This window comes from Aegilops tauschii, chromosome 1 (genome assembly GCF_002575655.3).
Source record: "Aegilops tauschii subsp. strangulata cultivar AL8/78 chromosome 1, Aet v6.0, whole genome shotgun sequence".
NCBI lineage: Eukaryota > Viridiplantae > Streptophyta > Magnoliopsida > Poales > Poaceae > Aegilops > Aegilops tauschii.
In genome coordinates, this window is record NC_053035.3 from 420,360,589 (window position 1) to 420,375,436 (window position 14,848).

The following is a 14,848-nucleotide window of genomic DNA, read 5'->3' on the forward strand; positions in this document are numbered from 1 at the left end:
CGGGGCGATAGCCTGGACATGCGAACTCTAGATTTGGCACTCCCGCATGACTAAGACACTGGAGGAGGAAACCATATTTGCTAACCGTCAACTACGAACCCAACACAAGATCCGTCTTTCAGATGTCGTTGATGCTAACCACTATCCGTATCCATTCCTCGACTATCTCCCAAGCCCCACATCCGTGCTAGAGCAGATGCTGTCGCAACGGAGGAGCCCGATGGCACAAGTCCACCATAAGGATGCCGCCGCCGCCACGACATCCCTGTTTGAACAGGCTAGTTCCCAAATCCATCATCAAACATTGACTTGTTTGCCTCATAGGGGGGAATTGGAGCTTCTTTATTCAGTGTCACCTTCGCCGCTGCCGAAGTCAAAACGTGTAATGACTCAAAATCTAGGCCACTGGGGCCCTAAAACATAAACCTACCCAATCTGCACGCGCGGCATCCGGTGACCCTCCTCACCACTACCGACAGAGAGGTCATCAGAGGACGGGGGCCGCTGTAGGACGGCGCCGGAAGGCTGGCTTCTCCTGGCGGCGGCTAGGGTTCCAGTCTGCACACACCAAAGGAAAAACATATATCTTCTCTTTGTACCTGCACCAGTCTAAATGTATAATTTTTTTGAACACAATACGATCGAAGTCGCTCACATACACGAGCATACTCTCACACCTATGAACGCACGCACACACATCCTACCCCTATGAGCATTGAGAGACTGAGCCAACATGGCATCTTGAGTTTTTGTGGAGTCATCATAGGCGCCTCGCAGTCGATGGAAACGTCTACTTCCACCGAATGTAAGCCTAGGATTTGAACCCTGGTGGGCTAGGGATACCACTGTCTTCCTAACCATCCAACCATAGGTTGGTTTGCTTTTAGTAACTAGTTCTCTCAAATTGTATTTCCACTACAAGATACACTCTGTTCTCTCTCTCAACCGGGATTACAAGTGATACAGGAAGGAGGAAGGCAAAGTAGATGCCGTGCCTTGATCCAAGCCAAGATGTCTTTCCCTCTCGATCTCCTGGCTTTAAGTAGTGTTAACCCACTCGGGCCCATGAATCTCCTGTTGGGTTGCTTGATCCTCGTTGGCCTTGCAATGGCGCGCACCTCTCCTTGATTGGTCCACTTGTCATCCTTTCCTGCTGGCGTGGATGAGACTACTGCCATGGCAGCGCTTTTGCCGCCGCACGTTTAGTTGCCACAGCAGTGTTCTTGTCATTCCCGCCCAGTGGCTTGTTTGGGATGCTAACATCCCCCCTCCTTGACCCGCGCGGCTTGCCCCCAAGCCGATAATTGAGGAAAGCGATGATAAAGCGAGAGAGCATCCTCCCATGTGGCATCGAGAATGTCAGGATCGGACCAACAAACCAAGAGTTGCTCGTGGCAGCCGGAGGGAGTGCGTCGCCATCGGCTGTTCAAAATTTCAAATAGAACAAAGGTGCCATCAGATGGAATGGGTAAGTCCGAACAAGTAGTCATATCTGGTGTCAAGTCTTCTCTTAGTTGGGACACATGAAAAATAGGGTGAACTTTGGAAGTGGCTGGCAAATTCAGCTCATACATGATGACCCACAAGTATAGGGATCAATCGTAGTCCTTTCGATAAGTAAGAGTGTCGAACCCAACGAGGAGCAGAAGGAAATGACAAGCGGTTTTCAGTAAGGTATTTTCCGCGAGCACTGAAATTATCGATAACGAGTAGTTTTGTAGCAAGGTAATTCGTAAAGGGTAACAAGTGTAACAAAAGTGCAACAAGGTGGCCCAATCCTTTTTATAGCAAAGGATAAGCCTAGACGAACTCTTATATAAAGCAAAGCGCTCCCGAGGACAAATGGGAATTATCGTCAAGTTAGTTTTCATCATGCTCATATGATTCACGTTCGTTACTTTGATAATTTGATATGTGGATGGACCGATGCTTGGGTGTTGTCCTTACTTGGACAAGCCTCCCACTTATGATTAACCCCTCTCGCAAGCAACCGCAATTACGAAAGAAGAATTAAGATAAATCTAACCATAGCATTAAACATGTGGATCTAAATCAGCCCCTTAAGAAGCAACACATAAACTAGGGTTTAAGCTTCTGTCACTCTAGCAAGGGAGCCTAGGGCAGGCGGTCCTATAGGTAAGGAAAGGGGGCGCCTAAGGCAAGGGAGCCGCCACCCCCCCTCCTGCCTTCTCCACCCTCCTAGGAAGGAAAGGGGGGGGAGGGCAGGCCGCTGGCCCCCTTGGGGCGTCCTAGGCTGCCTCCCCTCCTCCCCCACCTATATATATGAGAGGAGGGAGAGGGGCAACACACCTGAAGGAAATATGCCCTAGAGGCAATAATAAAGTTGTTATTTTATATTTTCTTATTCATGATAAAAGTTTATTATTCATGCTAGAATTGTATTGATTGGAAACCTAAATACATGTGTGAATACATAGACAAACACTGTGTCCCTAGTGAGCCTCTACTTGACTAGCTCGTTGATCAAAGATGGTTAAGGTTTCATAACCATGGACATGAGTTGTCATTTGATAACGGGATCACATCATTAGGAGAATGATGTGATGGACAAGAACCATCCGGTAGCTTAGCATAATGATCATTCAGTTTTATTGCTATTGCTTTGTTCATGTCAAATACATATTCCTTCGACTATGAGATTATGCAACTCCCGGATACTGGAGGAATGCCTTATGTGCTATCAAACATCACAACGTAACTGGGTGATTATAAAGATGCTCTACAGGTATCTCCGAAGGTGTCTGTTGAGTTGGCACAGATCAAGATTAGGATTTGTCACTCCGAGTATCGAAGAGGTTTCTCTGGGCCCTCTCGGTAATACACATCATAAGCTTACAAGCAAACGACTAAGGAGTTAGTTACGAGGTGATGTATTACGGAATGAGTAAAGAGACTTGATGGTAATGAGATTGAACTAGGTATGAAGATACTGGCGATCGAATCTCGGGCAAGTAACATACCGATGGACAAAGGGAATTACGTATGTTGTCATAACAGTTCGACCGATAAAGATCTTCGTAGAATATGTAGGAGCCAATATGAGCATCCAGGTTTCGCTATTGGTTATTGACCGGAGAGGTGCCTCGGTCATGTCTACATAGTTCTCGAACCCGTAGGGTCCGCACACTTAACGTTCGATGACGATATAATATTATATGAGTTATGTGATTTGGTGACCGAATGTTGTTTGGAGTCCCGGATTAGATCACAGACATGACGAGGAGTCTCGAAATGGTCGAGAGGTAAAGATTGATATATAGGACGATGGTATTCGGACACCAGAAGTGTTCCGGAGGGTACCAGGTACATATCGGGTCACGGGAAGGGGTTCCGGGCATCCCCGGCAAAAGATATGGGCCTTATGGGCCAAGAGGGGAAATGCACCAGCCACAAGGGGCTGGTGCGCCCCCCATATGGGCCGTCCAAGGTGGAGAAGGAAAGGGGAAGGAGGAAAGGAAAGAAAGGGAATAGGATTCCCCCTTCCTTCCCCTCCCCCCTCTTTCCTTCCCCCTCCGATATATATGGCAGGGGAGGGGGGCTTGGGAGGAGACCAAGTAGGATTCGGTCCTACTTGGGGCGCCTCATGGCCTCTTCCCTCCCCCTCCCACCTATATATATGTGGGGGGCATCCCTAGCACACCCCAGACAATTGCCTAGCCGTGTGCGGCGCCCCCCTCCACAGTTTACACCCCGGTCATATTCTCACGATGCTTAGGCGAAGCCCTGCGAGGATCACTTCACCATCACCGTCACCATGCCGTCGTGCTGGCGGAACTCATCTACTACCTCGACGTCTTGCTGGATCAAGAAGACGATGTACGTCATCGAGCTGAGCGTGTGTAGAACGCGGAGGTGTCGTACGTTCAGTACTTGATCGGTTGGATTGCGAAGAACTTCGACTACATCAACCGCGTTGTTAAACGCTTCCGCTTACGGTCTACAAGGGTACGTAGACACACTCTCCCCTCGTTTCTATGCATCTCCATGGATGGATCATTGCATGTGCGTAGAATTTTTTTTGTTTTCCATGCTACGTTTCCCAACGGTGGCATCCGAGCCAGGTCTATGCGTAGATGATATGCGCGAGTAGAACACAAAGAGTTGTGGGCGGTCATAGTCATACTGCTTACCACCAACGTCTTATTTTGATTCGGCCGTATTGTGGGATGAAGCGGCCCGGACCAACCTTACATGTCCACGCACATGAGACTGGTTCCACCGACAAACATGCAACTAGTTTTGCATAAAGGTGGCTGGCGGGTGTCTGTTTCTCCTATTTAGTTGAATCGAATTTGACTGCGCCCGGTCCTTGAAGAAGGTTAAAACAACAAACTTGATGAAACACCGTTGTGGTTTTGTGCGTAGGTAAGAATGGTTCTTGCTAGAAGCCCGTGGCAGCCACGTAAAACTTGCAACAACAAAGTAGAGGACATCTAACTTGTTTTTGTAGGGCATGTTGTGATGTGATATGGTCAAGACATGATGTGATATACGTTATTGTATGAGATGATCATGTTTTGTAAAAGTTATCGGCAACCGACAGGAGCCTTATGGTTGTCTCTTTATTGTATGAATTGCAAACGCCATGTAATTGCTTTACTTTATCACTATGCGTTAGCGATAGTTGTAGAAGAAATAGTTGGCGAGACGACCACGACGCAACGATGGAGATCAAGGTGTCGAGCCGGTGAAGATGGAGATCATGACGATGCTTTGGAGATGGAGATCAAAAGCACAAGATGATGATGGCCATATCATGTCACACATTTTGATTGCATGTGATGTTTATCTTTTATGCATCTTATATTGCTTAGTACGGCGGTAGCATTATAAGATGATCCCTTAACTAAATTTCAAGGCATAAGTGTTCTCCCTGAGTATGCACTGTTGCGACAGTTCGTCATGTTGAGACACCACCTGATGATCGGGTGTGATAGACTCTACGTTCACATCAACGGGTGCAAGACAGTTTTGCACATGCGGAATACTCGGGTTAAACTTGACGAGCCTAGCATGTACAGACATGGCCTCGGAACACTGGAGATCGAAAGGTCGAACGTGAATCATATAGTAGATATGATCAACATAGAGATGTTCACCATTGATGACTACCCCATCTCACGTGATGATCGGACATGAGTTAGTTGATTTGGATCACGTATCACTTAGATGACTTGAGGGATGTCTATTTAAGTGGGAGTTATTTAGTAATTTGATTAATTGAATTTAATTTATCATGAACCTAGTCTTAATAGTTTTGCATATCTATGTTGTAGATCAATAGCTCGCGATATAGCTCCCTTATTTTTTGATATGTTCCTAGAGAAAAATAAGTTGAAAGATGATAGTAGCAATGATGCAGACTAGGTCCGTGATCTGAGGATTATCCTCATTGCTGCACAGAAGAATTGTGTCCTTTATGCACCGCTAGGTGACAGACCTATTGCAGGAGCAGATGCAGACGTTATGAATGTTTGGCAAGCTCGATATGATGACTACTTGATAGTTCAGTGCACCATGCTTTACAGTTTAGAACCGGGACTTCAAAAACGTTTTGAACGCCACAGAGCATATGAGATGTTCCAAGAGCTGAAATTGGTATTTCAGACTCATGCCCGTGTCAAGAGGTATGAGACCTTTGACAGTACTTTGCCTACAAGATGGAGGAGAATAGCTCAGCTAGTGAGCATGTGCTCAGAATATCTGGGCACTACAATCGCTTGAATCAAGTGGGAGTTAATCTTCCAGATAAGATAGTGATTGACAGAGTTCTCTAGTCACTATCACCAAGCTACTAAAACTTCGTGATGAGCTATAATGTGCAAGGGATAACGGAAAGGATTCCCGAGCTCTTCGCGATGCTGAATCGGAGAAGGTAGAAATCAAGAAAGAGCATGAAGTGTTGATGGTTAACAAGACCACTAGTTTCAAGAAAAGGGCAAAGGAAAAGAAAGGGAACTTCAAGAAGAATGACAAGCAAGTTGCCACTCCCGTGAAGAAGCCCAAAGCTAGACCTAAGCCTGAAACTAAGTGCTTCTACTGCAAAGGGAATGGTCACATGAAGCGGAACTACCCCAAATACTTGGCGGATAAGAAGGATGGCAAAGTGAACAAATGTATATTTGATATACATGTTATTAATGTGTACTTTACTAGTGTTCATAGTAACCCCAGGGTATTTGATATCGGTTCAGTTGCTAAGATTAGTAACTCGAAACAAGAGTTGCAAAATGAACAGAGACTAGTTAAGGGCGAGGTGACAATGTGTGTTGGAAGTGATTCCAAGGTTCATAAGATCACCATCGCACACTCCCTCTACCTTCGGGATTAGTGTTGGACCTAAATAAATGTTATTTAGTGTTTGCGTTGAGCATGAATATGATTGGATCATGTTTATTGCGATACAATTATTCATTTTAGTCAGAGAATAATTGTTGTTCTATTTACATGAATAAAACCTTCTATGGTCATACACCCAATGTAAATGGTTTATTGAATCTCGATCGTAGTGATACACATATTCGTAATATTGATGCCAAAAGATGCAAAGTTGATAATGATAGTGCAACATATTTGTGGCACTGTCGTTTAGGTCATATTGGTATAAAGCGCATGAAGAAACTCCATACAGATGGATTTTTGGAATCACTTGATTATGAATCATTTGATACTTGTGAACCATGCCTCATTGGCAAGATGACTAAAACTCCGTTCTCCGAAACAATGGAGCGAACCAATGACTTATTGGAAATAATACATATTGATGTATGTGGTCCGATGAGTGTTGAGGCACGCAGCGGGTATCGTTATTTTCTGACCTTCAGAGATGATTTGAGAAGATATGGGTATATCTACTTAATGAAACACAAGTCTGAAACATTTGAAAAGTTCAAGGAATTTCAGAGTGAATTGGAGAATCATCGTAACAAGAAAATAAAGTTTCTACGATCTGATCGTGGAGGCGAATATTTGAGTTACGAGTTTGGCCTTTGTTTAAAACAATGTGGAATTGTTTCACAACTCACGCCACCTGGAACACCACAGCGTAATGGTGTGTCCGAACTTCGTAACCGTACTTTATTAGATATGGTGCATTCTATGATGTCTCTTACCGATTTACCACTATCGGTTTGGGGTTATGCATTAGAGACAACTGCATTCACGTTAAATAGGGCACCGTCTAAATCCATTGAGACGACACCGTATGAACTATGGTTTGGCAAGAAACCTAAGCTGTCATTTCTTAAATTTGGGGATGTAATGCTTATGTCAAAAGACTTCAGCCTGATAAGCTCGAACCCAAATCAGAGAAGTGCGTCTTCATAGGATACCCTAAGGATACAATTGGGTACACCTTCTACCACAGATCCGAAGGCAAGATCTTTGTTGCTAAGTTTGGATCCTTTCTAGAGAAGTAGTTTCTCTGAAAAGAAGTGAGTGGGAGGAAAGTAGAACTTGATGAGGTAATTGTACCTTCTCTCGAATTGGAAGGTAGCACATCACAGAAAACCGTTCCTGTGATGCCTACACCAACTACAGAGGAAGCTAATGATGATGATCATGAAACTTCAGATCAAGTTACTACTGGACTTCGTAGGTCGACTAGAGCATGATCCGCACCAGAGTGGTACGGTAATCCTGTTCTGGAAGTCATGTTACTAGACCAAGGCGAACCTACGAACTATGAAGAAGCTATGTGTTGGAAATATGCCCTAGAGGCAATAATAAATGGTTATTATTATATTTCTTTGTTCATGGTAATTGTCTATTGTTCATGCTATAATTGTATTGTTCGGAAATCGTAATACATGTGTGAACACATAGACCACAACGTGTCCCTAGTAAGCCTCTAGTTGACTAGCTCGTTGATCAACAGATAGTCATGGTTTCCTGACTATGGACATTGGATGTCATTGATAACGGGATCACATCATTAGGAGAATGATGTGATGGACAAGACCCAATCCTAAGCATAGCATAAAAGATCGTGTAGTTTCGTTTGCTAGAGCTTTTCCAATGTCAAGTATCTTTTCCTTAGACCATGAGATCGTGCAACTCCCGGATACCGTAGGAGTGCTTTGGGTGTGCCAAACGTCACAACGTAACTGGGTGACTATAAAGGTGCACTACGGGTATCTCCGAAAGTGTCTGTTGGGTTGGCACGGATCGAGACTGGGATTTGTCACTCTGTGTGACGAAGAGGTATCTCTGGGCCCACTCGGTAATGCATCATCATAATGAGCTCAATGTGACTAAGGCGTTAGTCACGGGATCATGCATTGCGGTACGAGTAAAGAGACTTACCGGTAACGAGATTGAACAAGGTATTGGGATACCGACGATCGAATCTCGGGCAAGTAACATACCGATTGACAAAGGGAATTGCATACGAGATTGATTGAGTCCTCGACACCGTGGTTCATCCGATGAGATCATCGTGGAACATGTGGGAGCCAACATGGGTATCCAGATCCCGCTGTTGGTTATTGACCGGAGAGGCGTCTCGGTCATGTCTGCATGTCTCCCGAACCCGTAGGGTCTACACACTTAAGGTTCGGTGACGCTAGGGTTGTAGAGATATGTGTATGCGGAACCCCGAAAGTTGTTCGGAGTCCCGGATGAGATCCCGTACGTCACGAGAGGTTCCGGAATGGTCCGGAGGTGAAGAATTATATATAGGAAGTCAAGTTTCGGCCACCGGGAAAGTTTCGGGGGTTACCGGTATTGTACCGGGACCACCGGAAGGGTCCCGGGGGTCCACCGGATGGGGCCACCTATCCCGGAGGGCCCCGTGGGCTGAAAGTGGAAGGGAACCAGCCCCTAGTGGGCTGGGCGCCCCCCCATGGGCCTCCCCCCATGCGCCTAGGGTTGGGAACCCTAGGGTGGGGGGGCTTCCCCCTTGCCTTGGGGGGCAAGGCAACCCCTTCCCCCCTTTGGCCGCCGCCCCCCTTGGGATCCCATCTCCAGGGCCCCCCCCAGGGGGCCTATATAAAGGGGGGGAGGGAGGGCAGCAACCTACAGCCTTGGCGCCTCCCTCCTCCCCTGCAACACCTCTCTCTCTCTCGCAGAAGCTCGACGAAGCCCTGCCGGAGACCCGCTACATCCACCACCACGCCATCGTGCTGCTGGATCTCCATCAACCTCTCCTTCCCCCTTGCTGGATCAAGAAGGAGGAGACGTCGCTGCACCGTACGTGTGTTGAATGCGGAGGTGCCGTCCGTTCGGCACTCGGTCATCGGTGATTTGGATCACGGCGAGTACGACTCCGTCATCCACGTTCAATGGAACGCTTCCGCTCGCGATCTACAAGGGTATGTAGATGCACTCCCTTCCCCTCGTTGCTAGTAGACTCCATAGATGCATCTTGGTGAGCGTAGGATAATTTTAAAATTATGCTACGATTCCCAACAGTGGCATCATGAGCCAGGCCTATGCGTAGTTACTATGCACGAGTAGAACACAAAGCAGTTGTGGGCGTTGAGTTTGCCAATTCTTCTTGCCGCTACTAGTCGTTTCTTGTTTCGGCGGCATTGTAGGATGAAGCGGCCCGGACCGACCTTACACGTACGCTTACGTGAGACAGGTTCCACCGATTGACATGCACTAGTTGCATAAGGTGGCTAGCGGGTGTCTGTCTCTCCTACTTTAGTCGGAACAGATTCGATGAAAAGGGTCCTTATGAAGGGTAAATAGAAATTGGCAAATCACGTTGTGGTCATACGTAGGTAAGAAACGTTCTTGATAGAAACCTACAAACCACGTAAAAACTTGCAACAACAATTAGAGGACGTCTAACTTGTTTTTGCAGCAAGTGCTATGTGATGTGATATGGCCAGAAGATGTGATGAATGATATATGTGATGTATGAGATTGATCATATTCTTGTAATAGGAATCACGACTTGCATGTCGATGAGTATGACAACCGACAGGAGCCATAGGAGTTGTCTTTATTATTTTGTATGACCTGCGTGTCATTGAATAACGCCATGTAAATTACTTTACTTTGTTGCTAAACACGTTAGCCATAGAAGTAGAAGTAATCGTTGGCGTGACGACTTCATGAAGACACAATGATGGAGATCATGGTGTCATGCCGGTGACGAAGATGATCATGGTGCCCCGAAGATGGAGATCAAAGGAGCATAATGATATTGGCCATATCATGTCACTATTTGATTGCATGTGATGTTTATCATGTTTTTGCATCTTATTTGCTTAGAACGACGGTAGTAAGTAAGATGATCCCTTATAATAATTTTAAGAAAGTGTTCAGCCTAACTGTGCACGGTTGCGAAGGTTCGTTGTTTCGAAGCACCACGTGATGATCGGGTGTGATAGATCCTAACGTTCGAATACAACGGGTGTTGACGAGCCTAGCATGTACAGACATGGCCTCGGAACACACGCAATACACTTAGGTTGACTTGACGAGCCTAGCATGTACAGACATGGCCTCGGAACACGGAGGACCGAAAGGTCGAGCATGAGTCGTATAGAAGATACGATCAACATGGAGATGTTCACCGATCTTGACTAGTCCGTCTCACGTGATGATCGGACACGGCCTAGTTGACTCGGATCATGTTTCACTTAGATGACTAGAGGGATGTCTATCTGAGTGGGAGTTCATAAAATAATTTGATTATATGAACTTAATTATCATGAACTTAGTCTAAAATCTTTACACTATGTCTTGTAGATCAAATGGCCAACGTTGTCCTCAATTTCAACGCGTTCCTAGAGAAAACCAAGCTGAAAGATGATGGCAGCAATTATACGGACTGGGTCCGGAACCTGAGGCTCATCCTCATAGTAGCCAAGAAATATTATGTCTTAGAAGCACCGCTAGGTGAAGCACCAATCCCTGAGAACCAAGACGTTATGAACGCCTGGCAAACACGTGCTGATGATTACTCCCTCGTTCAGTGCGGCATGCTTTACAGCTTAGAACCGGGTCTCCAAAAGCGTTTTGAGAAACATGGAGCATATGAGATGTTCGAGGAGCTGAAAATGGTTTTCCAAGCTCATGCCCGGGTCGAGAGATATGATGTCTCCGACAAGTTCTTCAGCTGTAAGATGGAGGAGAACAGTTCTGTTAGTGAGCACATACTCAGAATGTCTGGGTTGCACAACCGCTTAACTCAGCTGGGAGTTAATCTCCCGGATGACGCGGTCATTGACAGAATCCTCCAGTCGCTTCCACCAAGCTACAAGAGCTTTGTGATGAACTTCAATATGCAGGGGATGGAAAAGACCATCCCTGAGGTATATTCAATGCTGAAATCAGCGGAGGTGGAGATCAGAAAAGAACATCAAGTGTTGATGGTGAATAAAACCACTAAGTTCAAGAAGGGCAAGGGTAAGAAGAACTTCAAGAAGGACGGCAAGGGAGTTGCCGCGCCCGGTAAGCCAGTTACTGGGAAGAAGTCGAAGAATGGACCCAAGCCTGAAACTGAGTGCTTTTATTGCAAGGGAAGTGGTCACTGGAAGCGGAACTGCCCCAAATACTTAGCGGACAAGAAGAAGGCCGACAACACCAAAGGTATATGTGATATACATGTAATTGATGTGTACCTTACCAGTACTCGTAGTAGCTCCTGGGTATTTGATACCGGTGCGGTTGCTCATATTTGTAACTCAAAACAGGAACTACGGAATAAACGGAGACTGGCGAAGGACGAGGTGACGATGCGCGTCGGGAATGGTTCCAAGGTCGATGTGATCGCCGTCGGCACGCTACCTCTGCATCTACCCACGGGATTAGTTTTAAACCTCAATAATTGTTATTTAGTGCCAGCTTTGAGCATGAACATTGTATCTGGATCTCGTTTAATTCGAGATGGCTACTCATTTAAATCCGAGAATAATGGTTGTTCTGTTTATTTGAGAGATATGTTTTATGGTCATGCCCCGCTGGTCAATGGTTTATTTTTGAGGAATCTCGAACGTGATGTTACACATATTCATAGTGTGAATACCAAAAGATGTAAAGTTGATAACGAAAGTCCCACATACTTGTGGCACTACCGCCTTGGTCACATTGGTGTCAAGCGCATGAAGAAGCTCCATGCAGATGGACTTTTGGAGTCTCTTGATTACGAATCATTTGACACATGCGAACCATGCCTCATGGGTAAGATGACCAAGACTCCGTTCTCCGGAACAATGGAGCGAGCAACCAACTTATTGGAAATCATACATATCGATGTGTGCGGTCCAATGAGTGTTGAGGCTCGCGGAGGATATCGTTATGTTCTCACTCTCACTGATGACTTAAGTAGATATGGGTATGTCTACCTAATGAAACACAAGTCTGAAACCTTTGAAAAGTTCAAGGAATTTCAGAGTGAAGTTGAGAATCAACGTGACAGAAAAATAAAATTCTTACGATCAGATCGTGGTGGAGAATATTTAAGTCACGAGTTTGGTGCACACTTAAGGAAATGTGGAATAGTTTCACAACTCACGCCGCCTGGAACACCTCAGAGAAATGGTGTGTCCGAACGTCGTGATCGCACTCTATTGGATATGGTGCGATCTATGATGTCTCTTACCGATTTACCGCTCTCATTTTGGGGTTATGCTTTAGAGACTGCCACATTCACTTTAAATAGGGCTCCGTCTAAATCCGTTGAGACGACACCGTATGAATTATGGTTTGGGAAGAAACCTAAGCTGTCGTTTCTAAAAGTTTGGGGATGCGATGCTTATGTCAAGAAACTTCAACCTGAAAAGCTCGAACCCAAGTCGGAAAAATGCGTCTTCATAGGATACCCTAAGGAAACTATTGGGTATACCTTCTACCTCAGATCCGAAGGCAAGATCTTCGTTGCCAAGAACGGGTCCTTTCTGGAGAAGGAGTTTCTCTCGAAAGAATTGAGTGGGAGGAAAGTGGAACTTGATGAGGTGATAGTCACCCCTTCCGAACCGGAAAGTAGCGCAGCGCGGGAAAATGTTCCTGTGGTGCCTACACTGACTGGGGAGGAAGTTAATGATGATGATCATGAAGCTTCGGATCAAGTTACTGAACTTCGTAGGTCCACAAGGACACGTTCCGCACCAGAGTGGTACGGCAACCCTGTCCTGGAAATCATGTTGTTAGACAACGGTGAACCTTCGAACTATGAAGAAGCGATGGCGGGCCCGGATTCCGACAAATGGCTAGAAGCCATGAAATCCGAGATAGAATCCATGTATGAAAAAAAAGTATGGACTTTGACTGACTTGCCCGATGAGCGGCGAGCCATAGAAAACAAATGGATATTTAAGAAGAGGACGGACGCAGATGGTAATGTGACCATCTACAAAGCTCGACTTGTCGCTAAGGGTTATCGACAAGTTCAAGGGGTTGACTACGATGAGACTTTCTCACCCGTAGCGAAGCTGAAGTCCGTCCGAATCATGTTAGCAATTGCCGCATACTATGATTATGAGATATGGCAGATGGACGTCAAAACGGCATTCCTTAACGGCTTCCTTAAGGAAGAGTTGTATATGATGCAGCCGGAAGGTTTTGTCGATCCTAAGAATGCTAACAAAGTATGCAAGCTCCAGCGCTCAATCTATGGGCTGGTCCAAGCATCTCGGAGTTGGAACATTCGCTTTGATGAGATGATCAAAGCGTTTGGGTTTACACAGACTTATGGAGAAGCCTGTGTTTACAAGAAAGTGAGTGGGAGCTCTGTAGCATTTCTCTTATTATATGTGGATGACATATTATTGATGGGAAATGATATGGAATTCTTGGAAAGTATTAAGGCCTATTTGAATAAGTGTTTTTCAATGAAGGACCTTGGAGAAGCTGCTTATATATTAGGCATCAAGATCTATAGAGATAGATCAAGACGCCTCATTGGTCTTTCACAGAGTACATACCTTGACAAGATATTGAAGAAGTTCAGTATGGATCAGTCCAAGAAGGGGTTCTTGCCTGTATTGCAAGGTGTGCAATTGAGCACGGCTCAATGCCCGACCACGGCAGAAGATATAGAAAAGATGAGTGTCATCCCCAATGCCTCGGCCATAGGGTCTATTATGTATGCCATGCTGTGTACCAGACCTGATGTAAACCTTGCCGTAAGTTTGGTAGGAAGATACCAAAGTAATCCCGACATGGAACACTGGACAGCGGTCAAGAATATCCTGAAGTACCTGAAGAGGACTAAGGATATGTTTCTCGTTTATGGAGGTGACGAAGAGCTCGTCGTAAAGGGTTACGTCGACGCTAGCTTCGACACAGATCTGGATGACTCGAAGTCACAGACCGGATACGTGTATATTTTGAATGGAGGAGCAGTAAGCTGGTGCAGTTGCAAGCAAAGCGTCGTGGCGGGATCTACATGTGAAGCGGAGTACATGGCAGCCTCGGAGGCAGCACAGGAAGCAGTCTGGATGAAGGAGTTCATTACCGACCTAGGGGTGATTCCCAATGCGTCGGGCCCGATGACTCTCTTCTGTGACAACACTGGAGCTATTGCCCTTGCGAAGGAGCCCAGGTTTCACAGGAAGACCAGGCATATCAAGCGTCGCTTCAACTCCATTCGTGAAAGTGTTCAAAATGGAGACATAGATATTTGTAAAGTACACACGGACCTGAATGTAGCAGATCCGTTGACTAAACCTCTCCCTAGGGCAAAACATGATCAACACCAGGACGCAATGGGTGTTCGATTCATCACAATGTAACTAGATTATTGACTCTAGTGCAAGTGGGAGACTGTTGGAAATATGCCCTAGAGGCAATAATAAATGGTTATTATTATATTTCTTTGTTCATGGTAATTGTCTATTGTTCATGCTATAATTGTATTGTTCGGAAATCGTAA